The following is a 27,878-nucleotide window of genomic DNA, read 5'->3' as shown; positions in this document are numbered from 1 at the left end:
CACAAGAAAATTGCTTGAGAAGTTACTTGACCTATACTGTTCTTGAGAATGGGGCCCAACAATGTGGTCTTTCAATGCTAGAAATGTCAAAATAATTCTGAATGTTGTAGTTTGATGTCCTAGAAAATGTGTGCAGTTTTCATTCCAAAAAGTGGCATACACCAATATGCCAACCTCCTTGCCTATATTTTATTTCTACATATAAAAATACCAAACCATTCTGATTTATTCCATAGCCACCTAACGCCAACAAATGGTAATATAAGTATATCATTACAGTTGGTACATTTTGTTTTCTCTATCTGCTATTCCATTTGTATGGATCTATGAGGGTTTCCTTTAAGTACACATCTCAATATATTATAGTTTGGGTTGTTATTTATGCATGCCATAACATTTGTATTATTATTTTTCCACTGTGTCTGAAATGGAATATTGGAGAAATAAAAGTTATAGCCTCCCCGTCGGGGAATTGAACCCCGGTCTCCCTCGTGACAGGCGGGGATACTCACCACTATACTAACGAGGATCGGCTGTGTGCGGTGATTTCTGGTCCAGTCCAGAAAAGTGATGTTCAACTAAGAGTTGTTATAATTTCCTTGGGTAATGAAAATGATTGAAATCATTTATACATCAATTTGTTAGTGTACTCTTTCACCATATATCAGATCCATGTCGATTCTTCTGCATCATGAGCTAGGTCAAATGCTTATAGAAATTGCCCCAGCTATCATTTTCTTACTCTACCCATGTCCGATAATCCCTGGACTGAGATGTTCTAGGATTTTACTGTTGATTTGCCAGTGTTTATAGGTATTTCTATGAATTGATTTATGGTTGACCATTTCTGATGCTTGATTGTATATTTAGTAATTCAAGATCCTTTAAAAAGCTCAAATGAATTTAGCAAAACCCATTACCCCTTATCAACTTTTTTCTAATTAGAATTTGCTTAGAAATCCTTGAATGGCTAAAAGACTATTATGCTAGAGACCAATGGTAGCTCTGCATGAGGAATATTAAACTCCAAATCTCTTCTGCTAAATTATGCCCAAATTATGTGAATGCTATAAAAATTGATAATTTATTCTATTATTCAGCTACTGTTTCCAACTTAATTAAAAAAAATATATATATGTATATATTCACTCTTCTTTTAAGGCACCAATAAATATCTATGCATTTTCTGGATATTCTATACCATACAATTTTAATACATGGGAATCCTGAATATAAAGTCCAATAAATGCTGGATTTGCCATGTTGTACATGTTCTAAGCAATATCTTTTAGATTATAGCTGATATAGGGCCTGATTCAGAGCCGCTTGCTGCTAGTGAGTGCTTGCTCAGAACAAGGGCGGTTTTTTATGTTTTGTATTTGTTTTTTTCTTTCATCAGGCCGCTCGCTAAGCTGTGGGTGACCTCCCACAGCTTTTGCGAGTGGCCTGGAGCCCATCGCGATTATCGTGACCATCAGGCTTGCGAGGAGACCCTGTGGAAGGGTCTGAGCTCTCACAAGCCCGAGTAAACTTCCTGCTCTAATAGAACAGGAAGTCCACTACTGACATCACTAGTGATGTCAGTAGGGCCACCCACAAACACCAGGCGTTCCTAAGGGAATGCCTGTATTTGTGCAGCCACCCCCCCTCCCCGCATACAAAACGCGGTGAGTTATCAATCAACATTGACAGCCACTCTGTCTTGTACCTAGACCCATATCGATGGAGCAGCCATCGCTGGATGGATCTTGCGCATGCACACGACGGAGGCGGCGCATGGGTAGTGGGGGACCGTCGAACCACTTACGAGTGTTGTGCGCTTGCGAGTGTGTCTGAATCAGGCCCATAGTCCTTAGGAAAATTTTTGGGTGCTTGCCAAAGACATGTAAATGAAGTGCTTGTTAAAAAATAAAATCCATTCTACTAACCATTGCAAAATGGAATTTGGGTCTGGAGGAACCAACTCATGGAGTTGGGCTTAGACAGCACAATAAAATTGCTTGAGAAGTTACTTGACCTATACTGTTCTTGAGAATGGGGCCCAGCAATGTGGTCTTTCAATGCTAGAAATGTCTAAATAATTCTGAATGTTGTAGTTTGATGTCCTAGAAAATGTGTGCAGTTTTCATTCCAAAAAGTGGCATACACCAATATGCCAACCTCCTTGCCTATATTTTATTTCTACATATAAAAATGTAAGTATGTATAAACCTTCCCAAAATACCAAACCATTCTGATTTATTCCATAGCCACCTAACGCCAACAAATGGTAATAGAAGTATATCATTACAGTTGGTACATTTTGTTTTCTCTATCTGCTATTCCATTTGTATGGATCTATGAGGGTTTCCTTTAAGTACACATCTCAATATATTATAGTTTGGGTTGTTATTTATGCATGCCATAACATTTGTATTATTATTTTTCCACTGTGTCTGAAATGGAATATTGGCGAAATAAAAGTTATAGCCTCCCCGTCGGGGAATTGAACCCCAGTCTCCCGCGTGACAGGCGGGGATACTCACCACTATACTAACGAGGATCAGCTGTGTGCTGTGATTTCTGGTCCAGTCCAGAAAAGTGATTTTCAACTAAGAGTTGATATAATTTCCTTGGGTAATGAAAATGATTGAAATCATTTATACATCAATTTGTTAGTGTACTCTTTCACCATATATCAGATCCATGTCGATTCTTCTGCATCATGAGCTAGGTCAAATGCTTATAGAAATTGCCCCAGCTATCATTTTCTTACTCTACCCATGTCCGATAATCCCTGGACTGAGATGTTCTAGGATTTTACTGTTGATTTGCCAGTGTTTATAGGTATTTCTATGAATTGATTTATGGTTGACCATTTCTGATGCTTGATTGTATATTTAGTAATTCAAGATCCTTTAAAAAGCTCAAATGAATTTAGCAAAACCCATTACCCCTTATCAACTTTTTTCTAATTAGAATTTGCTTAGAAATCCTTGAATGGCTAAAAGACTATTATGCTAGAGACCAATGGTAGCTCTGCATGAGGAATATTAAACTCCAAATCTATTCTGCTAAATTATGCCCAAATTATGTGAATGCTATAAAAATTGATAATTTATTCTATTATTCAGCTACTATTTCCAACTTAATTAAAAAAAAAATATATATGTATATATTCACTCTTCTTTTAAGGCACCAATAAATATCTATGCATTTTCTGGATATTCTATACCATACAATTTTAATACATGGGAATCCTGAATATAAAGTCCAATAAATGCTGGATTTGCCATGTTGTACATGTTCTAAGCAATATCTTTTAGATTATAGCTGATATAGGGCCTGATTCAGAGCCGCTTGCTGCTAGTGAGTGCTTGCTCAGAACAAGGGCGGTGTTTTATGTTTTGTATTTGTTTTTTCTTTCATCAGGCCGCTCGCTAAGCTGTGGGTGACCTCCCACAGCTTTTGCGAGTGGCCTGGAGCCCATCGCGATTATCGTGACCATCAGGCTTGCGAGGAGACCCTGTGGAAGGGTCTGAGCTCTCACAAGCCCGAGTAAACTTCCTGCTCTAATAGAACAGGAAGTCCACTACTGACATCACTAGTGATGTCAGTTGGGCCAACCACAAACACCAGGCGTTCCTAAGGGAATGCCTGCATTTGTGCAGCCTCCCCCCCCTCCCCGCATACAAAACGTGTTGAGTTATCATCCAACATTGACAGCTGCTCCGTCTTGTAGCTAGACCCATATCGATGGAGCAGCCATCGCTGGACGGATCTTGCGCATGCACACGCCGGAGGTGGCGCATGGGTAGTGGGGGACCGTCGAACCACTTACGAGTGTTGTGCGCTTGCGAGTGTGTCTGAATCAGGCCCATAGTCCTTAGGAAAATTTTTGGGTGCTTGCCAAAGACATGTAAATGAAGTGCTTGTTAAAAAATAAAATCCATTCTACTAACCATTGCAAAATGGAATTTGGGTCTTGAGGACCCACCTCATGGAGTTGGGCTTAGACAGCACAAGAAAATTGCTTGAGAAGTTATTCGACCTATACTGTTCTTGAGAATGGGGCCCAGCAATGTGGTCTTTCAAAGCTAGAAATGTCAAAATAATTCTGAATGTTGTAGTTTGATGTCCTAGAAAATGTGTGCAGTTTTCATTCCAAAAAGTGGCATACACCAATATGCCAACCTCCTTGCCTATATTTTATTTCTACATATAAAAATGTAAGTATGTATAAACCTTCCCAAAATACCAAACCATTCTGATTTATTCCATAGCCACCTAACGCCAACAAATGGTAATAGAAGTATATCATTACAGTTGGTACATTTTGTTTTCTCTATCTGCTATTCCATTTGTATGGATCTATGAGGGTTTCCTTTAAGTACACATCTCAATATATTATAGTTTGGGTTGTTATTTATTCATGCCATAACATTTGTATTATTATTTTTCCACTGTGTCTGAAATGGAATATTGGAGAAATAAAAGTTATAGCCTCCACGTCAGGGAATTGAACCCCGGTCTCCCGCGTGACAGGCGGGGATACTCACCACTATACTAACGAGGATCAGCTGTGTGCTGTGATTTCTGGTCCAGTCCAGAAAAGTGATTTTCAACTAAGAGTTGTTATAATTTCCTTGGGTAATGAAAATGATTGAAATCATTTATACATCAATTTGTTAGTGTACTCTTTCACCATATATCAGATCCATGTCGATTCTTCTGCATCATGAGCTAGGTCAAATGCTTATAGAAATTGCCCCAGCTATCATTTTCTTACTCTACCCATGTCCGATAATCCCTGGACTGAGATGTTCTAGGATTTTACTGTTGATTTGCCAGTGTTTATAGGTATTTCTATGAATTGATTTATGGTTGACCATTTCTGATGCTTGATTGTATATTTAGTAATTCAAGATCCTTTAAAAAGCTCAAATGAATTTAGCAAAACCCATTACCCCTTATCAACTTTTTTCTAATTAGAATTTGCTTAGAAATCCTTGAATGGCTAAAAGACTATTATGCTAGAGACCAATGGTAGCTCTGCATGAGGAATATTAAACTCCAAATCTCTTCTGCTAAATTATGCCCAAATTATGTGAATGCTATAAAAATTGATAATTTATTCTATTATTCAGCTACTGTTTCCAACTTAATTAAAAAAAATATATATATGTATATATTCACTCTTCTTTTAAGGCACCAATAAATATCTATGCATTTTCTGGATATTCTATACCATACAATTTTAATACATGGGAATCCTGAATATAAAGTCCAATAAATGCTGGATTTGCCATGTTGTACATGTTCTAAGCAATATCTTTTAGATTATAGCTGATATAGGGCCTGATTCAGAGCCGCTTGCTGCTAGTGAGTGCTTGCTCAGAATAACGGCGTTTTTTATGTTTTGTATTTGTTTTTTTCTTTCATCAGGCCGCTCGCTAAGCTGTGGGTGACTACCCACAGCTTTTGCGAGTGGCCTGGAGCCCATCGCGATTATCGTGACCATCAGGCTTGCGAGGAGACCCTGTGGAAGGGTCTGAGCTCTCACAAGCCCGAGTAAACTTCCTGCTCTAATAGAACAGGAAGTCCACTACTGACATCACTAGTGATGTCAGTAGGGCCAACCACAAACACCAGGCGTTCCTAAGGGAATGCCTGCATTTGTGCAGCCACCCCCCCCTCCCCGCATACAAAATGCAGTGAGTTATCAATCAACATTGACAGCTGCTCCGTCTTGTAGCTAGACCCATATCGATGGAGCAGCCATCGCTGGACGGATCTTGCGCATGCACACGCCGGAGGCGGCGCATGGGTAGTGGGGGACCGTTGAACCACTTACGAGTGTTGTGCGCTTGCGAGTGTGTCTGAATCAGGCCCATAGTCCTTAGGAAAAATTTTGGGTGCTTGCCAAAGACATGTAAATGAAGTGCTTGTTAAAAAATAAAATCCATTCGACTAACCATTGCAAAATGGAATTTGGGTCTTGAGGACCCACCTCATGGAGTTGGGCTTAGACAGCACAAGAAAATTGCTTGAGAAGTTACTTGACCTATACTGTTCTTGAGAATGGGGCCCAGCAATGTGGTCTTTCAATGCTAGAAATGTCAAAATAATTCTGAATGTTGTAGTTTGATGTCCTAGAAAATGTGTGCAGTTTTCATTCCAAAAAGTGGCATACACCAATATGCCAACCTCCTTGCCTATATTTTATTTCTACATATAAAAATGTAAGTATGTATAAACCTTCCCAAAATACCAAACCATTCTGATTTATTCCATAGCCACCTAACGCCAACAAATGGTAATAGAAGTATATCATTACAGTTGGTACATTTTGTTTTCTCTATCTGCTATTCCATTTGTATGGATCTATGAGGGTTTCCTTTAAGTACACATCTCAATATATTATAGTTTGGGTTGTTATTTATGCATGCCATAACATTTGTATTATTATTTTTCCACTGTGTCTGAAATGGAATATTGGAGAAATAAAAGTTATAGCCTCCCCGTCGGGGAATTGAACCCCGGTCTCCCGCGTGACAGGCGGGGATACTCACCACTATACTAACGAGAATCAGCTGTGTGCTGGGATTTCTGGTCCAGTCCAGAAAAGTGATTTTCAACTAAGAGTTGTTATAATTTCCTTGGGTAATGAAAATGATTGAAATCATTTATACATCAATTTGTTAGTGTACTCTTTCACCATATATCAGATCCATGTCGATTCTTCTGCATCATGAGCTAGGTCAAATGCTTATAGAAATTGCCCCAGCTATCATTTTCTTACTCTACCCATGTCCGATAATCCCTGGACTGAGATGTTCTAGGATTTTACTGTTGATTTGCCAGTGTTTATAGGTATTTCTATGAATTGATTTATGGTTGACCATTTCTGATGCTTGATTGTATATTTAGTAATTCAAGATCCTTTAAAAAGCTCAAATGAATTTAGCAAAACCCATTACCCCATATCAACTTTTTTCTAATTAGAATTTGCTTAGAAATCCTTGAATGGCTAAAAGACTATTATGCTAGAGACCAATGGTAGCTCTGCATGAGGAATATTAAACTCCAAATCTCTTCTGCTAAATTATGCCCAAATTATGTGAATGCTATAAAAATTGATAATTTATTCTATTATTCAGCTACTGTTTCCAACTTAATTAAAAAAAATATATATATGTATATATTCACTCTTCTTTTAAGGCACCAATAAATATCTATGCATTTTCTGGATATTCTATACCATACAATTTTAATACATGGGAATCCTGAATATAAAGTCCAATAAATGCTGGATTTGCCATGTTGTACATGTTCTAAGCAATATCTTTTAGATTATAGCTGATATAGGGCCTGATTCAGAGCCGCTTGCTGCTAGTGAGTGCTTGCTCAGAATAACGGCGGTTTTTTATGTTTTGTATTTGTTTTTTTCTTTCATCAGGCCGCTCGCTAAGCTGTGGGTGACTACCCACAGCTTTTGCGAGTGGCCTGGAGCCCATCGCGATTATCGTGACCATCAGGCTTGCGAGGAGACCCTGTGGAAGGGTCTGAGCTCTCACAAGCCCGAGTAAACTTCCTGCTCTAATAGAACAGGAAGTCCACTACTGACATCACTAGTGATGTCAGTAGGGCCAAACACAAACACCAGGCGTTCCTAAGGGAATGCCTGCATTTGTGCAGCCACCCCCCCCCTCCCCGCATACAAAATGCGGTGAGTTATCAATCAACATTGACAGCTGCTCCGTCTTGTAGCTAGACCCATATCGATGGAGCAGCCATCGCTGGACGGATCTTGCGCATGCACACGCCGGAGGCGGCGTATGGGTAGTGGGGGACCGTCGAACCACTTACGAGTGTTGTGCGCTTGCGAGTGTGTCTTAATCAGGCCCATAGTCCTTAGGAAAATTTTTGGGTGCTTGCCAAAGACATGTAAATGAAGTGCTTGTTAAAAAATAAAATCCATTCGACTAACCATTGCAAAATGGAATTTGGGTCTTGAGGACCCACCTCATGGAGTTGGGCTTAGACAGCACAAGAAAATTGCTTGAGAAGTTACTTGACCTATACTGTTCTTGAGAATGGGGCCCAGCAATGTGGTCTTTCAATGCTAGAAATGTCAAAATAATTCTGAATGTTGTAGTTTGATGTCCTAGAAAATGTGTGCAGTTTTCATTCCAAAAAGTGGCATACACCAATATGCCAACCTCCTTGCCTATATTTTATTTCTACATATAAAAATGTAAGTATGTATAAACCTTCCCAAAATACCAAACCATTCTGATTTATTCCATAGCCACCTAACGCCAACAAATGGTAATAGAAGTATATCATTACAGTTGGTACATTTTGTTTTCTCTATCTGCTATTCCATTTGTATGGATCTATGAGGGTTTCCTTTAAGTACACATCTCAATATATTATAGTTTGGGTTGTTATTTATGCATGCCATAACATTTGTATTATTATTTTTCCACTGTGTCTGAAATGGAATATTGGAGAAATAAAAGTTATAGCCTCCCCGTCGGGGAATTGAACCCCGGTCTCCCGCATAACAGGCGGGGATACTCACCACTATACTAACGAGGATCAGCTGTGTGCTGGGATTTCTGGTCCAGTCCAGAAAAGAGATTTTCAACTAAGAGTTGTTATAATTTCCTTGGGTAATGAAAATGATTGAAATCATTTATACATCAATTTGTTAGTGTACTCTTTCACCATATATCAGATCCATGTCGATTCTTCTGCATCATGAGCTAGGTCAAATGCTTATAGAAATTGCCCCAGCTATCATTTTCTTACTCTACCCATGTCCGATAATCCCTGGACTGAGATGTTCTAGGATTTTACTGTTGATTTGCCAGTGTTTATAGGTATTTCTATGAATTGATTTATGGTTGACCATTTCTGATGCTTGATTGTATATTTAGTAATTCAAGATCCTTTAAAAAGCTCAAATGAATTTAGCAAAACCCATTACCCCTTATCAACTTTTTTCTAATTAGAATTTGCTTAGAAATCCTTGAATGGCTAAAAGACTATTATGCTAGAGACCAATGGTAGCTCTGCATGAGGAATATTAAACTCCAAATCTCTTCTACTAAATTATGCCCAAATTATGTGAATGCTATAAAAATTGATAATTTATTCTATTATTCAGCTACTGTTTCCAACTTAATTAAAAAATATATATATATGTATATATTCACTCTTCTTTTAAGGCACCAATAAATATCTATGCATTTTCTGGATATTCTATACCATACAATTTTAATACATGGGAATCCTGAATATAAAGTCCAATAAATGCTGGATTTGCCATGTTGTACATGTTCTAAGCAATATCTTTTAGATTATAGCTGATATAGGGCCTGATTCAGAGCCGCTTGCTGCTAGTGAGTGCTTGCTCAGAATAACGGCGGTTTTTTATGTTTTGTATTTGTTTTTTTCTTTCATCAGGCTGCTCGCTAAGCTGTGGGTGACTACCCACAGCTTTTGCGAGTGGCCTGGAGCCCATCGCGATTATCGTGACCATCAGGCTTGCGAGGAGACCCTGTGGAAGGCTCTGAGCTCTCACAAGCCCGAGTAAACTTCCTGCTCTAATAGAACAGGAAGTCCACTACTGACATCACTAGTGATGTCAGTAGGGCCACCCACAAACACCAGGCGTTCCTAAGGGAATGCCTGCATTTGTGCAGCCACCCCCCCTCCCCGCATACAAAACGCGGTGAGTTATCAATCAACATTGACAGCTGCTCCGTCTTGTAGCTAGACCCATATCGATGGAGCAGCCATCGCTGGACGGATCTTGCGCATGCACATGCCGGAGGCGGCGCATGGGTAGTGGGGGACCGTCGAACCACTTACGAGTGTTGTGCGCTTGCGAGTGTGTCTGAATCAGGCCCATAGTCCTTAGGAAAATTTTTGGGTGCTTGCCAAAGACATGTAAATGAAGTGCTTGTTAAAAAATAAAATCCATTCGACTAACCATTGCAAAATGGAATTTGGGTCTTGAGGACCCACCTCATGGAGTTGGGCTTAGACAGCACAAGAAAATTGCATGAGAAGTTAATTGACCTATACTGTTCTTGAGAATGGGGCCCAGCAATGTGGTCTTTCAATGCTAGAAATGTCAAAATAATTCTGAATGTTGTAGTTTGATGTCCTAGAAAATGTGTGCAGTTTTCATTCCAAAAAGTGGCATACACCAATATGCCAACCTCCTTGCCTATATTTTATTTCTACATATAAAAATGTAAGTATGTATAAACCTTCCCAAAATACCAAACCATTCTGATTTATTCCATAGCCACCTAACGCCAACAAATGGTAATAGAAGTATATCATTACAGTTGGTACATTTTGTTTTCTCTATCTGCTATTCCATTTGTATGGATCTATGAGGGTTTCCTTTAAGTACACATCTCAATATATTATAGTTTGGGTTGTTATTTATGCATGCCATAACATTTGTATTATTATTTTTCCACTGTGTCTGAAATGGAATATTGGAGAAATAAAAGTTATAGCTTCCACGTCGGGGAATTGAACCCCAGTCTCCCGCGTGACAGGCGGGGATACTCACCACTATACTAATGAGGATCAGCTGTGTGCTGGGATTTCTGGTCCAGTCCAGAAAAGTGATTTTCAACTAAGAGTTGTTATAATTTCCTTGGGTAATGAAAATGATTGAAATCATTTATACATCAATTTGTTAGTGTACTCTTTCACCATATATCAGATCCATGTCGATTCTTCTGCATCATGAGCTAGGTCAAATGCTTATAGAAATTGCCCCAGCTATCATTTTCTTACTCTACCCATGTCCGATAATCCCTGGACTGAGATGTTCTAGGATTTTACTGTTGATTTGCGCGTGTTTTTATAGGTATTTCTATGAATTGATTTATGGTTGACCATTTCTGATGCTTGATTGTATATTTAGTAATTCAAGATCCTTTAAAAAGCTCAAATGAATTTAGCAAAACCCATTACCCCTTATCAACTTTTTTCTAATTAGAATTTGCTTAGAAATCCTTGAATGGCTAAAAGACTATTATGCTAGAGACCAATGGTAGCTCTGCATGAGGAATATTAAACTCCAAATCTCTTCTGCTAAATTATGCCCAAATTATGTGAATGCTATAAAAATTGATAATTTATTCTATTATTCAGCTACTGTTTCCAACTTAATTAAAAAATATATATATGTATATATTCACTCTTCTTTTAAGGCACCAATAAATATCTATGCATTTTCTGGATATTCTATACCATACAATTTTAATACATGGGAATCCTGAATATAAAGTCCAATAAATGCTGGATTTGCCATGTTGTACATGTTCTAAGCAATATCTTTTAGATTATAGCTGATATAGGGCCTGATTCAGAGCCGCTTGCTGCTAGTGAGTGCTTGCTCAGAACAAGGGCGGTTTTTTATGTTTTGTATTTGTTTTTTTCTTTCATCAGGCTGCTCGCTAAGCTGTGGGTGACTACCCACAGCTTTTGCGAGTGGCCTGGAGCCCATCGCGATTATCGTGACCATCAGGCTTGCGAGGAGACCCTGTGGAAGGGTCTGAGCTCTCACAAGCCCGAGTAAACTTCCTGCTCTAATAGAACAGGAAGTCCACTACTGACATCACTAGTGATGTCAGTAGGGCCACCCACAAACACCAGGCGTTCCTAAGGGAATGCCTGCATTTGTGCAGCCACCCCCCCTCCCCGCATACAAAACGCGGTGAGTTATCAATCAACATTGACAGCTGCTCCGTCTTGTAGCTAGACCCATATCGATGGAGCAGCCATCGCTGGACGGATCTTGCGCATGCACATGCCGGAGGCGGCGCATGGGTAGTGGGGGACCGTCGAACCACTTACGAGTGTTGTGCGCTTGCGAGTGTGTCTGAATCAGGCCCATAGTCCTTAGGAAAATTTTTGGGTGCTTGCCAAAGACATGTAAATGAAGTGCTTGTTAAAAAATAAAATCCATTCGACTAACCATTGCAAAATGGAATTTGGGTCTTGAGGACCCACCTCATGGAGTTGGGCTTAGACAGCACAAGAAAATTGCATGAGAAGTTACTTGACCTATACTGTTCTTGAGAATGGGGCCCAGCAATGTGGTCTTTCAATGCTAGAAATGTCAAAATAATTCTGAATGTTGTAGTTTGATGTCCTAGAAAATGTGTGCAGTTTTCATTCCAAAAAGTGGCATACACCAATATGCCAACCTCCTTGCCTATATTTTATTTCTACATATAAAAATGTAAGTATGTATAAACCTTCCCAAAATACCAAACCATTCTGATTTATTCCATAGCCACCTAACGCCAACAAATGGTAATAGAAGTATATCATTACAGTTGGTACATTTTGTTTTCTCTATCTGCTATTCCATTTGTATGGATCTATGAGGGTTTCCTTTAAGTACACATCTCAATATATTATAGTTTGGGTTGTTATTTATGCATGCCATAACATTTGTATTATTATTTTTCCACTGTGTCTGAAATGGAATATTGGAGAAATAAAAGTTATAGCCTCCCCGTCGGGGAATTGAACCCCGGTCTCCCGCCTGACAGGCGGGGATACTCACCACTATACTAATGAGGATCAGCTGTGTGCTGGGATTTCTGGTCCAGTCCAGAAAAGTGATTTTCAACTAAGAGTTGTTATAATTTCCTTGGGTAATGAAAATGATTGAAATCATTTATACATCAATTTGTTAGTGTACTCTTTCACCATATATCAGATCCATGTCGATTCTTCTGCATCATGAGCTAGGTCAAATGCTTATAGAAATTGCCCCAGCTATCATTTTCTTACTCTACCCATGTCCGATAATCCCTGGACTGAGATGTTCTAGGATTTTACTGTTGATTTGCCAGTGTTTATAGGTATTTCTATGAATTGATTTATGGTTGACCATTTCTGATGCTTGATTGTATATTTAGTAATTCAAGATCCTTTAAAAAGCTCAAATGAATTTAGCAAAACCCATTACCCCTTATCAACTTTTTTCTAATTAGAATTTGCTTAGAAATCCTTGAATGGCTAAAAGACTATTATGCTAGAGACCAATGGTAGCTCTGCATGAGGAATATTAAACTCCAAATCTCTTCTGCTAAATTATGCCCAATTTATGTGAATGCTATAAAAATTGATAATTTATTCTATTATTCAGCTACTGTTTCCAACTTAATTAAAAAAAATATATATATGTATATATTCACTCTTCTTTTAAGGCACCAATAAATATCTATGCATTTTCTGGATATTCTATACCATACAATTTTAATACATGGGAATCCTGAATATAAAGTCCAATAAATGCTGGATTTGCCATGTTGTACATGTTCTAAGCAATATCTTTTAGATTATAGCTGATATAGGGCCTGATTCAGAGCCGCTTGCTGCTAGTGAGTGCTTGCTCAGAACAAGGGCGGTTTTTTATGTTTTGTATTTGTTTTTTTCTTTCATCAGGCCGCTCGCTAAGCTGTGGGTGACTACCCACAGCTTTTGCGAGTGGCCTGGAGCCCATCGCGATTATCGTGACCATCAGGCTTGCGAGGAGACCCTGTGGAAGGGTCTGAGCTCTCACAAGCCCGAGTAAACTTCCTGCTCTAATAGAACAGGAAGTCCACTACTGACATCACTAGTGATGTCAGTAGGGCCACCCACAAACACCAGGCGTTCCTAAGGGAATGCCTGTATTTGTGCAGCCACCCCCCCCTCCCCGCATACAAAACGCAGTGAGTTATCAATCAACATTGACAGCCGCTCCGTCTTGTAGCTAGACCCATATCGATGGAGCAGCCATCGCTGGACGGATCTTGCGCATGCACACGCCGGAGGCGGCGCATGGGTAGTGGGGGACCGTCGAACCACTTACGAGTGTTGTGCGCTTGCGAGTGTGTCTGAATCAGACCCATAGTCCTTAGGAAAATTTTTGGGTGCTTGCCAAAGACATGTAAATGAAGTGCTTGTTAAAAAATAAAATCCATTCTACTAACCATTGCAAAATGGAATTTGGGTCTTGAGGACCCACCTCATGGAGTTGGGCTTAGACAGCACAAGAAAATTGCTTGAGAAGTTACTTGACCTATACTGTTCTTGAGAATGGGGCCCAGCAATGTGGTCTTTCAATGCTAGAAATGTCAAAATAATTCTGAATGTTGTAGTTTGATGTCCTAGAAAATGTGTGCAGTTTTCATTCCAAAAAGTGGCATACACCAATGTATTTGTGCAGCCACCCCCCCCTCCCCGCATACAAAACGCAGTGAGTTATCAATCAACATTGACAGCCGCTCCGTCTTGTAGCTAGACCCATATCGATGGAGCAGCCATCGCTGGACGGATCTTGCGCATGCACACGCCGGAGGCGTGTAAGTATGTATAAACCTTCCCAAAATACCAAACCATTCTGATTTATTCCATAGCCACCTAACGCCAACAAATGGTAATAGAAGTATATCATTACAGTTGGTACATTTTGTTTTCTCTATCTGCTATTCCATTTGTATGGATCTATGAGGGTTTCCTTTAAGTACACATCTCAATATATTATAGTTTGGGTTGTTATTTATGCATGCCATAACATTTGTATTATTATTTTTCCACTGTGTCTGAAATGGAATATTGGAGAAATAAAAGTTATAGCCTCCCCGTCGGGGAATTGAACCCCGGTCTCCCGCGTGACAGGCGGGGATACTCACCACTATACTAACGAGGATCAGCTGTGTGCTGGGATTTCTGGTCCAGTCCAGAAAAGTGATTTTCAACTAAGAGTTGATATAATTTCCTCGGGTAATGAAAATGATTGAAATCATTTATACATCAATTTGTTAGTGTACTCTTTCACCATATATCAGATCCATGTCGATTCTTCTGCATCATGAGCTAGGTCAAATGCTTATAGAAATTGCCCCAGCTATCATTTTCTTACTCTACCCATGTCCGATAATCCCTGGACTGAGATGTTCTAGGATTTTACTGTTGATTTGCCAGTGTTTATAGGTATTTCTATGAATTGATTTATGGTTGACCATTTCTGATGCTTGATTGTATATTTAGTAATTCAAGATCCTTTAAAAAGCTCAAATGAATTTAGCAAAACCCATTATCCCTTATCAACTTTTTTCTAATTAGAATTTGCTTAGAAATCCTTGAATGGCTAAAAGACTATTATGCTAGAGACCAATGGTAGCTCTGCATGAGGAATATTAAACTCCAAATCTCTTCTGCTAAATTATGCCCAAATTATGTGAATGCTATAAAAATTGATAATTTATTCTATTATTCAGCTACTGTTTCCAACTTAATTAAAAAAAATATATATATGTATATATTCACTCTTCTTTTAAGGCACCAATAAATATCTATGCATTTTCTGGATATTCTATACCATACAATTTTAATACATGGGAATCCTGAATATAAAGTCCAATAAATGCTGGATTTGCCATGTTGTACATGTTCTAAGCAATATCTTTTAGATTATAGCTGATATAGGGCCTGATTCAGAGCCGCTTGCTGCTAGTGAGTGCTTGCTCAGAATAACGGCGTTTTTTTATGTTTTGTATTTGTTTTTTTCTTTCATCAGGCCGCTCGCTAAGCTGTGGGTGACTACCCACAGCTTTTGCGAGTGGCCTGGAGCCCATCGCGATTATCGTGACCATCAGGCTTGCGAGGAGACCCTGTGGAAGGGTCTGAGCTCTCACAAGCCCGAGTAAACTTCCTGCTCTAATAGAACAGGAAGTCCACTACTGACATCACTAGTGATGTCAGTAGGGCCACCCACAAACACCAGGCGTTCCTAAGGGAATGCCTGTATTTGTGCAGCCACCCCCCCCTCCCCGCATACAAAACGCGGTGAGTTATCAATCAACATTGACAGCCGCTCCGTCTTGTAGCTAGACCCATATCGATGGAGCAGCCGTCGCTGGACGGATCTTGCGCATGCACACTCCGGAGGCGGCGCATGGGTAGTGGGGGACCGTCGAACCACTTACGAGTGTTGTGCGCTTGCGAGTGTGTCTAAATCATGCCCATAGTCCTTAGGAAAATTTTTGGGTGCTTGCCAAAGACATGTAAATGAAGTGCTTGTTAAAAAATAAAATCCATTCTACTAACCATTGCAAAATGGAATTTGGGTCTTGAGGACCCACCTCATGGAGTTGGGCTTAGACAGCACAAGAAAATTGCTTGAGAAGTTACTTGACCTATACTGTTCTTGAGAATGGGGCCCAACAATGTGGTCTTTCAATGCTAGAAATGTCAAAATAATTCTGAATGTTGTAGTTTGATGTCCTAGAAAATGTGTGCAGTTTTCATTCCAAAAAGTGGCATACACCAATATGCCAACCTCCTTGCCTATATTTTATTTCTACATATAAAAATGTAAGTATGTATAAACCTTCCCAAAATACCAAACCATTCTGATTTATTCCATAGCCACCTAACGCCAACAAATGGTAATAGAAGTATATCATTACAGTTGGTACATTTTGTTTTCTCTATCTGCTATTCCATTTGTATGGATCTATGAGGGTTTCCTTTAAGAACACATCTCAATATATTATAGTTTGGGTTGTTATTTATGCATGCCATAACATTTGTATTATTATTTTTCCACTGTGTCTGAAATGGAATATTGGAGAAATAAAAGTTATAGCCTCCCCGTCGGGGAATTGAACCCCGGTCTCCCGCGTGACAGGCGGGGATACTCACCACTATACTAACGAGGATCGGCTGTGTGCTGTCATTTCTGGTCCAGTCCAGAAAAGTGATGTTCAACTAAGAGTTGTTATAATTTCCTTGGGTAATGAAAATGATTGAAATCATTTATACATCAATTTGTTAGTGTACTCTTTCACCATATATCAGATCCATGTCGATTCTTCTGCATCATGAGCTAGGTCATATGCTTATAGAAATTGCCCCAGCTATCATTTTCTTACTCTACCCATGTCCGATAATCCCTGGACTGAGATGTTCTAGGATTTTACTGTTGATTTGCCAGTGTTTATAGGTATTTCTATGAATTGATTTATGGTTGACCATTTCTGATGCTTGATTGTATATTTAGTAATTCAAGATCCTTTAAAAAGCTCAAATGAATTTAGCAAAACCCATTACCCCTTATCAACTTTTTTCTAATTAGAATTTGCTTAGAAATCCTTGAATGGCTAAAAGACTATTATGCTAGAGACGAATGGTAGCTCTGCATGAGGAATATTAAACTCCAAATCTCTTCTGCTAAATTATGCCCAAATTATGTGAATGCTATAAAAATTGATAATTTATTCTATTATTCAGCTACTGTTTCCAACTTAATTAAAAAAAAAATATATATGTATATATTCACTCTTCTTTTAAGGCACCAATAAATATCTATGCATTTTCTGGATATTCTATACCATACAATTTTAATACATGGGAATCCTGAATATAAAGTCCAATAAATGCTGGATTTGCCATGTTGTACATGTTCTAAGCAATATCTTTTAGATTATAGCTGATATAGGGCCTGATTCAGAGCCGCTTGCTGCTAGTGAGTGCTTGCTCAGAACAAGGGCGGTTTTTTATGTTTTGTATTTGTTTTTTTCTTTCATCAGGCCGCTCGCTAAGCTGTGGGTGACCTCCCACAGCTTTTGCGAGTGGCCTGGAGCCCATCGCGATTATCGTGACCATCAGGCTTGCGAGGAGACCCTGTGGAAGGGTCTGAGCTCTCACAAGCCCGAGTAAACTTCCTGGTCTAATAGAACAGGAAGTCCACTACTGACATCACTAGTGATGTCAGTAGGGCCACCCACAAACATCAGGCGTTCCTAAGGGAATGCCTGCATTTGTGCAGCCACGCCCCCCTCCCCGCATACAAAACGCGGTGAGTTATCAATCAACATTGACAGCCGCTCCGTCTTGTAGCTAGACCCATATCGATGGAGCAGCCGTCGCTGGATGGATCTTGCGCATGCACACGCCGGAGGCGGCGCATGGGTAGTGGGGGACCGTCGAACCACTTACGAGTGTTGTGCGCTTGCGAGTGTGTCTGAATCAGGCCCATAGTCCTTAGGAAAATTTTTGGGTGCTTGCCAAAGACATGTAAATGAAGTGCTTGTTAAAAAATAAAATCCATTCTACTAACCATTGCAAAATGGAATTTGGGTCTTGAGGACCCACCTCATGGAGTTGGGCTTAGACAGCACAAGAAAATTGCTTGAGAAGTTACTTGACCTATACTGTTCTTGAGAATGGGGCCCAGCAATGTGGTCTTTCAATGCTAGAAATGTCAAAATAATTCTGAATGTTGTAGTTTGATGTCCTAGAAAATGTGTGCAGTTTTCATTCCAAAAAGTGGCATACACCAATATGCCAACCTCCTTGCCTATATTTTATTTCTACATATAAAAATGTAAGTATGTATAAACCTTCCCAAAATACCAAACCATTCTGATTTATTCCATAGCCACCTAACGCCAACAAATGGTAATAGAAGTATATCATTACAGTTGGTACATTTTGTTTTCTCTATCTGCTATTCCATTTGTATGGATCTATGAGGGTTTCCTTTAAGTACACATCTCAATATATTATAGTTTGGGTTGTTATTTATGCATGCCATAACATTTGTATTATTATTTTTCCACTGTGTCTGAAATGGAATATTGGAGAAATAAAAGTTATAGCCTCCCCGTCGGGGAATTGAACCCAGATCTCCCGCGTGACAGGCGGGGATACTCACCACTATACTAACGAGGATCAGCTGTGTGCTGTGATTTCTGGTCCAGTCCAGAAAAGTGATTTTCAACTAAGAGTTGATATAATTTCCTTGGGTAATGAAAATGATTGAAATCATTTATACATCAATTTGTTAGTGTACTCTTTCACCATATATCAGATCCATGTCGATTCTTCTGCATCATGAGCTAGGTCAAATGCTTATAGAAATTGCCCCAGCTATCATTTTCTTACTCTACCCATGTCCGATAATCCCTGGACTGAGATGTTCTAGGATTTTACTGTTGATTTGCCAGTGTTTATAGGTATTTCTATGAATTGATTTATGGTTGACCATTTCTGATGCTTGATTGTATATTTAGTAATTCAAGATCCTTTAAAAAGCTCAAATGAATTTAGCAAAACCCATTATCCCTTATCAACTTTTTTCTAATTAGAATTTGCTTAGAAATCCTTGAATGGCTAAAAGACTATTATGCTAGAGACCAATGGTAGCTCTGCATGAGGAATATTAAACTCCAAATCTCTTCTGCTAAATTATGCCCAAATTATGTGAATGCTATAAAAATTGATAATTTATTCTATTATTCAGCTACTGTTTCCAACTTAATTAAAAAAAAAATATATATGTATATATTCACTCTTCTTTTAAGGCACCAATAAATATCTATGCATTTTCTGGATATTCTATACCATACAATTTTAATACATGGGAATCCTGAATATAAAGTCCAATAAATGCTGGATTTGCCATGTTGTACATGTTCTAAGCAATATCTTTTAGATTATAGCTGATATAGGGCCTGATTCAGAGCCGCTTGCTGCTAGTGAGTGCTTGCTCAGAATAACGGCGTTTTTTTATGTTTTGTATTTGTTTTTTTCTTTCATCAGGCCGCTCGCTAAGCTGTGGGTGACTACCCACAGCTTTTGCGAGTGGCCTGGAGCCCATCGCGATTATCGTGACCATCAGGCTTGCGAGGAGACCCTGTGGAAGGGTCTGAGCTCTCACAAGCCCGAGTAAACTTCCTGCTCTAATAGAACAGGAAGTCCACTACTGACATCACTAGTGATGTCAGTAGGGCCACCCACAAACACCAGGCGTTCCTAAGGGAATGCCTGTATTTGTGCAGCCACCCCCCCCTCCCCGCATACAAAATGCGGTGAGTTATCAATCAACATTGACAGCCGCTCCGTCTTGTAGCTAGACCCATATCGATGGAGCAGCCGTCGCTGGACGGATCTTGCGCATGCACACTCCGGAGGCGGCGCATGGGTAGTGGGGGACCGTCGAACCACTTACGAGTGTTGTGCGCTTGCGAGTGTGTCTAAATCATGCCCATAGTCCTTAGGAAAATTTTTGGGTGCTTGCCAAAGACATGTAAATGAAGTGCTTGTTAAAAAATAAAATCCATTCTACTAACCATTGCAAAATGGAATTTGGGTCTTGAGGACCCACCTCATGGAGTTGGTCTTAGACAGCACAAGAAAATTGCTTGAGAAGTTACTTGACCTATACTGTTCTTGAGAATGGGGCCCAACAATGTGGTCTTTCAATGCTAGAAATGTCAAAATAATTCTGAATGTTGTAGTTTGATGTCCTAGAAAATGTGTGCAGTTTTCATTCCAAAAAGTGGCATACACCAATATGCCAACCTCCTTGCCTATATTTTATTTCTACATATAAAAATGTAAGTATGTATAAACCTTCCCAAAATACCAAACCATTCTGATTTATTCCATAGCCACCTAACGCCAACAAATGGTAATAGAAGTATATCATTACAGTTGGTACATTTTGTTTTCTCTATCTGCTATTCCATTTGTATGGATCTATGAGGGTTTCCTTTAAGAACACATCTCAATATATTATAGTTTGGGTTGTTATTTATGCATGCCATAACATTTGTATTATTATTTTTCCACTGTGTCTGAAATGGAATATTGGAGAAATAAAAGTTATAGCCTCCCCGTCGGGGAATTGAACCCCGGTCTCCCGCGTGACAGGCGGGGATACTCACCACTATACTAACGAGGATCGGCTGTGTGCTGTGATTTCTGGTCCAGTCCAGAAAAGTGATGTTCAACTAAGAGTTGTTATAATTTCCTTGGGTAATGAAAATGATTGAAATCATTTATACATCAATTTGTTAGTGTACTCTTTCACCATATATCAGATCCATGTCGATTCTTCTGCATCATGAGCTAGGTCAAATGCTTATAGAAATTGCCCCAGCTATCATTTTCTTACTCTACCCATGTCCGATAATCCCTGGACTGAGATGTTCTAGGATTTTACTGTTGATTTGCCAGTGTTTATAGGTATTTCTATGAATTGATTTATGGTTGACCATTTCTGATGCTTGATTGTATATTTAGTAATTCAAGATCCTTTAAAAAGCTCAAATGAATTTAGCAAAACCCATTACCCCTTATCAACTTTTTTCTAATTAGAATTTGCTTAGAAATCCTTGAATGGCTAAAAGACTATTATGCTAGAGACGAATGGTAGCTCTGCATGAGGAATATTAAACTCCAAATCTCTTCTGCTAAATTATGCCCAAATTATGTGAATGCTATAAAAATTGATAATTTATTCTATTATTCAGCTACTGTTTCCAACTTAATTAAAAAAAATATATATATGTATATATTCACTCTTCTTTTAAGGCACCAATAAATATCTATGCATTTTCTGGATATTCTATACCATACAATTTTAATACATGGGAATCCTGAATATAAAGTCCAATAAATGCTGGATTTGCCATGTTGTACATGTTCTAAGCAATATCTTTTAGATTATAGCTGATATAGGGCCTGATTCAGAGCCGCTTGCTGCTAGTGAGTGCTTGCTCAGAATAACGGCGTTTTTTTATGTTTTGTATTTGTTTTTTTCTTTCATCAGGCCGCTCGCTAAGCTGTGGGTGACTACCCACAGCTTTTGCGAGTGGCCTGGAGCCCATCGCGATTATCGTGACCATCAGGCTTGCGAGGAGACCCTGTGGAAGGGTCTGAGCTCTCACAAGCCCGAGTAAACTTCCTGCTCTAATAGAACAGGAAGTCCACTACTGACATCACTAGTGATGTCAGTAGGGCCACCCACAAACACCAGGCGTTCCTAAGGGAATGCCTGTATTTGTGCAGCCACCCCCCCCTCCCCGCATACAAAACGCGGTGAGTTATCAATCAACATTGACAGCCGCTCCGTCTTGTAGCTAGACCCATATCGATGGAGCAGCCGTCGCTGGACGGATCTTGTGCATGCACACGCCGGAGGCGGCGCATGGGTAGTGGGGGACCGTCGAACCACTTACGAGTGTTGTGCGCTTGCGGGTGTGTCTGAATCATGCCCATAGTCCTTAGGAAAATTTTTGGGTGCTTGCCAAAGACATGTAAATGAAGTGCTTGTTAAAAAATAAAATCCATTCGACTAACCATTGCAAAATGGAATTTGGGTCTTGAGGACCCACCTCATGGAGTTGGGCTTATACAGCACAAGAAAATTGCTTGAGAAGTTACTTGACCTATACTGTTCTTGAGAATGGGGCCCAACAATGTGGTCTTTCAATGCTAGAAATGTCAAAATAATTCTGAATGTTGTAGTTTGATGTCCTAGAAAATGTGTGCAGTTTTCATTCCAAAAAGTGGCATACACCAATATGCCAACCTCCTTGCCTATATTTTATTTCTACATATAAAAATGTAAGTATGTATAAACCTTCCCAAAATACCAAACCATTCTGATTTATTCCATAGCCACCTAACGCCAACAAATGGTAATAGAAGTATATCATTACAGTTGGTACATTTTGTTTTCTCTATCTGCTATTCCATTTGTATGGATCTATGAGGGTTTCCTTTAAGAACACATCTCAATATATTATAGTTTGGGTTGTTATATATGCATGCCATAACATTTGTATTATTATTTTTCCACTGTGTCTGAAATGGAATATTGGAGAAATAAAAGTTATAGCCTCCCCGTCGGGGAATTGAACCCCGGTCTCCCGCGTGACAGGCGGGGATACTCACCACTATACTAACGAGGATCAGCTGTGTGCTGTGATTTCTGGTCCAGTCCAGAAAAGTGATGTTCAACTAAGAGTTGTTATAATTTCCTTGGGTAATGAAAATGATTGAAATCATTTATACATCAATTTGTTAGTGTACTCTTTCACCATATATCAGATCCATGTCGATTCTTCTGCATCATGAGCTAGGTCAAATGCTTATAGAAATTGCCCCAGCTATCATTTTCTTACTCTACCCATGTCCGATAATCCCTGGACTGAGATGTTCTAGGATTTTACTGTTGATTTGCCAGTGTTTATAGGTATTTCTATGAATTGATTTATGGTTGACCATTTCTGATGCTTGATTGTATATTTAGTAATTCAAGATCCTTTATAAAGCTCAAATGAATTTAGCAAAACCCATTACCCCTTATCAACTTTTTTCTAATTAGAATTTGCTTAGAAAGCCTTGAATGGCTAAAAGACTATTATGCTAGAGACCAATGGTAGCTCTGCATGAGGAATATTAAACTCCAAATCTCTTCTGCTAAATTATGCCCAAATTATGTGAATGCTATAAAAATTGATAATTTATTCTATTATTCAGCTACTGTTTCCAACTTAATTAAAAAAAATATATATATGTATATATTCACTCTTCTTTTAAGGCACCAATAAATATCTATGCATTTTCTGGATATTCTATACCATACAATTTTAATACATGGGAATCCTGAATATAAAGTCCAATAAATGCTGGATTTGCCATGTTGTACATGTTCTAAGCAATATCTATTAGATTATAGCTGATATAGGGCCTGATTAAGAGCCGCTTGCTGCTAGTGAGTGCTTGCTCAGAACAAGGGCGGTTTTTTATGTTTTGTATTTGTTTTTTTCTTTCATCAGGCCGCTCGCTAAGCTGTGGGTGACCTCCCACAGCTTTTGCGAGTGGCCTGGAGCCCATCGCGATTATCGTGACCATCAGGCTTGCGAGGAGACCCTGTGGAAGGGTCTGAGCTCTCACAAGCCCGAGTAAACTTCCTGCTCTAATAGAACAGGAAGTCCACTACTGACATCACTAGTGATGTCAGTAGGGCCACCCACAAACACCAGGCGTTCCTAAGGGAATGCCTGCATTTGTGCAGCCACCCCCCCCTCCCCGCATACAAATTGCAGTGAGTTATCAATCAACATTGACAGCCGCTCCGTCTTGTAGCTAGATCCATATCGATGGAGCAGCCGTCGCTGGACGGATCTTGTGCATGCACACGCCGGAGGCGGCGCATGGGTAGTGGGGGACCGTCGAACCACTTACGAGTGTTGTGCGCTTGCGAGTGTGTCTGAATCATGCCCATAGTCCTTAGGAAAATTTTTGGGTGCTTGCCAAAGACATGTAAATGAAGTGCTTGTTAAAAAATAAAATCCATTCTACTAACCATTGCAAAATGGAATTTGGGTCTTGAGGACCCACCTCATGGAGTTGGGCTTAGACAGCACAAGAAAATTGCTTGAGAAGTTACTTGACCTATACTGTTCTTGAGAATGGGGCCCAACAATGTGGTCTTTCAATGCTAGAATTGTCAAAATAATTCTGAATGTTGTAGTTTGATGTCCTAGAAAATGTGTGCAGTTTTCATTCCAAAAAGTGGCATACACCAATATGCCAACCTCCTTGCCTATATTTTATTTCTACATATAAAAATGTAAGTATGTATAAACCTTCCCAAAATACCAAACCATTCTGATTTATTCCATAGCCACCTAACGCCAACAAATGGTAATAGAAGTATATCATTACAGTTGGTACATTTTGTTTTCTCTATCTGCTATTCCATTTGTATGGATCTATGAGGGTTTCCTTTAAGTACACATCTCAATATATTATAGTTTGGGTTGTTATTTATGCATGCCATAACATTTGTATTATTATTTTTCCACTGTGTCTGAAATGGAATATTGGAGAAATAAAAGTTATAGCCTCCCCGTCGGGGAATTGAGCCCCGGTCTCCCGCGTGACAGGCGGGGATACTCACCACTATACTAATGAGGATCAGCTGTGTGCTGTGATTTCTGGTCCAGTCCAGAAAAGTGATTTTCAACTAAGAGTTGTTATAATTTCCTTGGGTAATGAAAATGATTGAAATCATTTATACATCAATTTGTTAGTGTACTCTTTCACCATATATCAGATCCATGTCGATTCTTCTGCATCATGAGCTAGGTCAAATGCTTATAGAAATTGCCCCAGCTATCATTTTCTTACTCTACCCATGTCCGATAATCCCTGGACTGAGATGTTCTAGGATTTTACTGTTGATTTGCCAGTGTTTATAGGTATTTCTATGAATTGATTTATGGTTGACCATTTCTGATGCTTGATTGTATATTTAGTAATTCAAGATCCTTTAAAAAGCTCAAATGAATTTAGCAAAACCCATTACCCCTTATCAACTTTTTTCTAATTAGAATTTGCTTAGAAATCCTTGAATGGCTAAAAGACTATTATGCTAGAGACCAATGGTAGCTCTGCATGAGGAATATTAAACTCCAAATCTCTTCTGCTAAATTATGCCCAAATTATGTGAATGCTATAAAAATTGATAATTTATTCTATTATTCAGCTACTGTTTCCAACTTAATTAAAAAAAATATATATATGTATATATTCACTCTTCTTTTAAGGCACCAATAAATATCTATGCATTTTCTGGATATTCTATACCATACAATTTTAATACATGGGAATCCTGAATATAAAGTCCAATAAATGCTGGATTTGCCATGTTGTACATGTTCTAAGCAATATCTTTTAGATTATAGCTGATATAGGGCCTGATTAAGAGCCGCTTGCTGCTAGTGAGTGCTTGCTCAGAACAAGGGCGGTTTTTTATGTTTTGTATTTGTTTTTTTCATTCATCAGGCCACTCGCTAAGCTGTGGGTGACCTCCCACAGCTTTTGCGAGTGGCCTGGAGCCCATCGCGATTATCGTGACCATCAGGCTTGCGAGGAGACCCTGTGGAAGGGTCTGAGCTCTCACAAGCCCGAGTAAACTTCCTGCTCTAATAGAACAGGAAGTCCACTACTGACATCACTAGTGATGTCAGTAGGGCCACCCACAAACACCAGGCGTTCCTAAGGGAATGCCTGCATTTGTGCAGCCACCCCCCCCTCCCCGCATACAAATTGCGGTGAGTTATCAATCAACAATGACAGCCGCTCCGTCTTGTAGCTAGATCCATATCGATGGAGCAGCCGTCGCTGGACGGATCTTGCGCATGCACACGCCGGAGGCGGCGCATGGGTAGTGGGGGACCGTCGAACCACTTACGAGTGTTGTGCGCTTGCGAGTGTGTCTGAATCATGCCCATAGTCCTTAGGAAAATTTTTGGGTGCTTGCCAAATACATGTAAATGAAGTGCTTGTTAAAAAATAAAATCCATTCTACTAACCATTGCAAAATGGAATTTGGGTCTTGAGGACACACCTCATGGAGTTGGGCTTAGACAGCACAAGAAAATTGCTTGAGAAGTTACTTGACCTATACTGTTCTTGAGAATGGGGCCCAACAATGTGGTCTTTCAATGCTAGAATTGTCAAAATATTTCTGAATGTTGTAGTTTGATGTCCTAGAAAATGTGTGCAGTTTTCATTCCAAAAAGTGGCATACACCAATATGCCAACCTCCTTGCCTATATTTTATTTCTACATATAAAAATGTAAGTATGTATAAACCTTCCCAAAATACCAAACCATTCTGATTTATTCCATAGCCACCTAACGCCAACAAATGGTAATAGAAGTATATCATTACAGTTGGTACATTTTGTTTTCTCTATCTGCTATTCCATTTGTATGGATCTATGAGGGTTTCCTTTAAGTACACATCTCAATATATTATAGTTTGGGTTGTTATTTATGCATGCCATAACATTTGTATTATTATTTTTCCACTGTGTCTGAAATGGAATATTGGAGAAATAAAAGTTATAGCCTCCCCGTCGGGGAATTGAGCCCCGGTCTCCCGCGTGACAGGCGGGGATACTCACCACTATACTAATGAGGATCAGCTGTGTGCTGTGATTTCTGGTCCAGTCCAGAAAAGTGATTTTCAACTAAGAGTTGTTATAATTTCCTTGGGTAATGAAAATGATTGAAATCATTTATACATCAATTTGTTAGTGTACTCTTTCACCATATATCAGATCCATGTCGATTCTTCTGCATCATGAGCTAGGTCAAATGCTTATAGAAATTGCCCCAGCTATCATTTTCTTACTCTACCCATGTCCGATAATCCCTGGACTGAGATGTTCTAGGATTTTACTGTTGATTTGCCAGTGTTTATAGGTATTTCTATGAATTGATTTATGGTTGACCATTTCTGATGCTTGATTGTATATTTAGTAATTCAAGATCCTTTAAAAAGCTCAAATGAATTTAGCAAAACCCATTACCCCTTATCAACTTTTTTCTAATTAGAATTTGCTTAGAAATCCTTGAATGGCTAAAAGACTATTATGCTAGAGACCAATGGTAGCTCTGCATGAGGAATATTAAACTCCAAATCTCTTCTGCTAAATTATGCCCAAATTATGTGAATGCTATAAAAATTGATAATTTATTCTATTATTCAGCTACTGTTTCCAACTTAATTAAAAAAAATATATATATGTATATATTCACTCTTCTTTTAAGGCACCAATAAATATCTATGCATTTTCTGGATATTCTATACCATACAATTTTAATACATGGGAATCCTGAATATAAAGTCCAATAAATGCTGGATTTGCCATGTTGTACATGTTCTAAGCAATATCTTTTAGATTATAGCTGATATAGGGCCTGATTCAGAGCCGCTTGCTGCTAGTGAGTGCTTGCTCAGAATAACGGCGGTTTTTTATGTTTTGTATTTGTTTTTTTCTTTCATCAGGCCGCTCGCTAAGCTGTGGGTGACTACCCACAGCTTTTGCGAGTGGCCTGGAGCCCATCGCGATTATCGTGACCATCAGGCTTGCGAGGAGACCCTGTGGAAGGGTCTGAGCTCTCACAAGCCCGAGTAAACTTCCTGCTCTAATAGAACAGGAAGTCCACTACTGACATCACTAGTGATGTCAGTAGGGCCACCC

General features: G+C 39.2%; 7 non-coding genes across 7 annotated transcripts; all 7 read right to left on the bottom strand.

Moving 5' to 3' along the window:
- Positions 1 to 2,470: 2,470 nt before the first annotated feature.
- Positions 2,471 to 2,542, bottom strand: TRNAD-GUC (transfer RNA aspartic acid (anticodon GUC)). Its single transcript has one exon. It is a non-coding gene; the product is annotated as a tRNA-Asp (tRNA).
- Positions 2,543 to 6,496: 3,954 nt separating this feature from the next.
- Positions 6,497 to 6,568, bottom strand: TRNAD-GUC (transfer RNA aspartic acid (anticodon GUC)). Its single transcript has one exon. It is a non-coding gene; the product is annotated as a tRNA-Asp (tRNA).
- Positions 6,569 to 14,656: 8,088 nt separating this feature from the next.
- On the bottom strand, positions 14,657 to 14,728 carry TRNAD-GUC (transfer RNA aspartic acid (anticodon GUC)). Its single transcript has one exon. It is a non-coding gene; the product is annotated as a tRNA-Asp (tRNA).
- A 1,942-nt stretch (positions 14,729 to 16,670) lies between these two features.
- TRNAD-GUC (transfer RNA aspartic acid (anticodon GUC)) lies at positions 16,671 to 16,742 on the bottom strand. The gene has a single exon. It is a non-coding gene; the product is annotated as a tRNA-Asp (tRNA).
- Positions 16,743 to 18,684: 1,942 nt separating this feature from the next.
- On the bottom strand, positions 18,685 to 18,756 carry TRNAD-GUC (transfer RNA aspartic acid (anticodon GUC)). Its single transcript has one exon. It is a non-coding gene; the product is annotated as a tRNA-Asp (tRNA).
- Positions 18,757 to 20,698: 1,942 nt separating this feature from the next.
- On the bottom strand, positions 20,699 to 20,770 carry TRNAD-GUC (transfer RNA aspartic acid (anticodon GUC)). Its single transcript has one exon. It is a non-coding gene; the product is annotated as a tRNA-Asp (tRNA).
- Positions 20,771 to 22,712: 1,942 nt separating this feature from the next.
- On the bottom strand, positions 22,713 to 22,784 carry TRNAD-GUC (transfer RNA aspartic acid (anticodon GUC)). The gene has a single exon. It is a non-coding gene; the product is annotated as a tRNA-Asp (tRNA).
- Between the last annotated feature and the right edge of the window lie 5,094 nt (positions 22,785 to 27,878).

Source organism: Taudactylus pleione, unplaced genomic scaffold (assembly GCF_031769625.1).
Source record: "Taudactylus pleione unplaced genomic scaffold, aTauple2 ptg000282l, whole genome shotgun sequence".
Classification (NCBI taxonomy): domain Eukaryota; kingdom Metazoa; phylum Chordata; class Amphibia; order Anura; family Myobatrachidae; genus Taudactylus; species Taudactylus pleione.
This window is presented reverse-complemented; position numbering and strand designations above follow the sequence as displayed.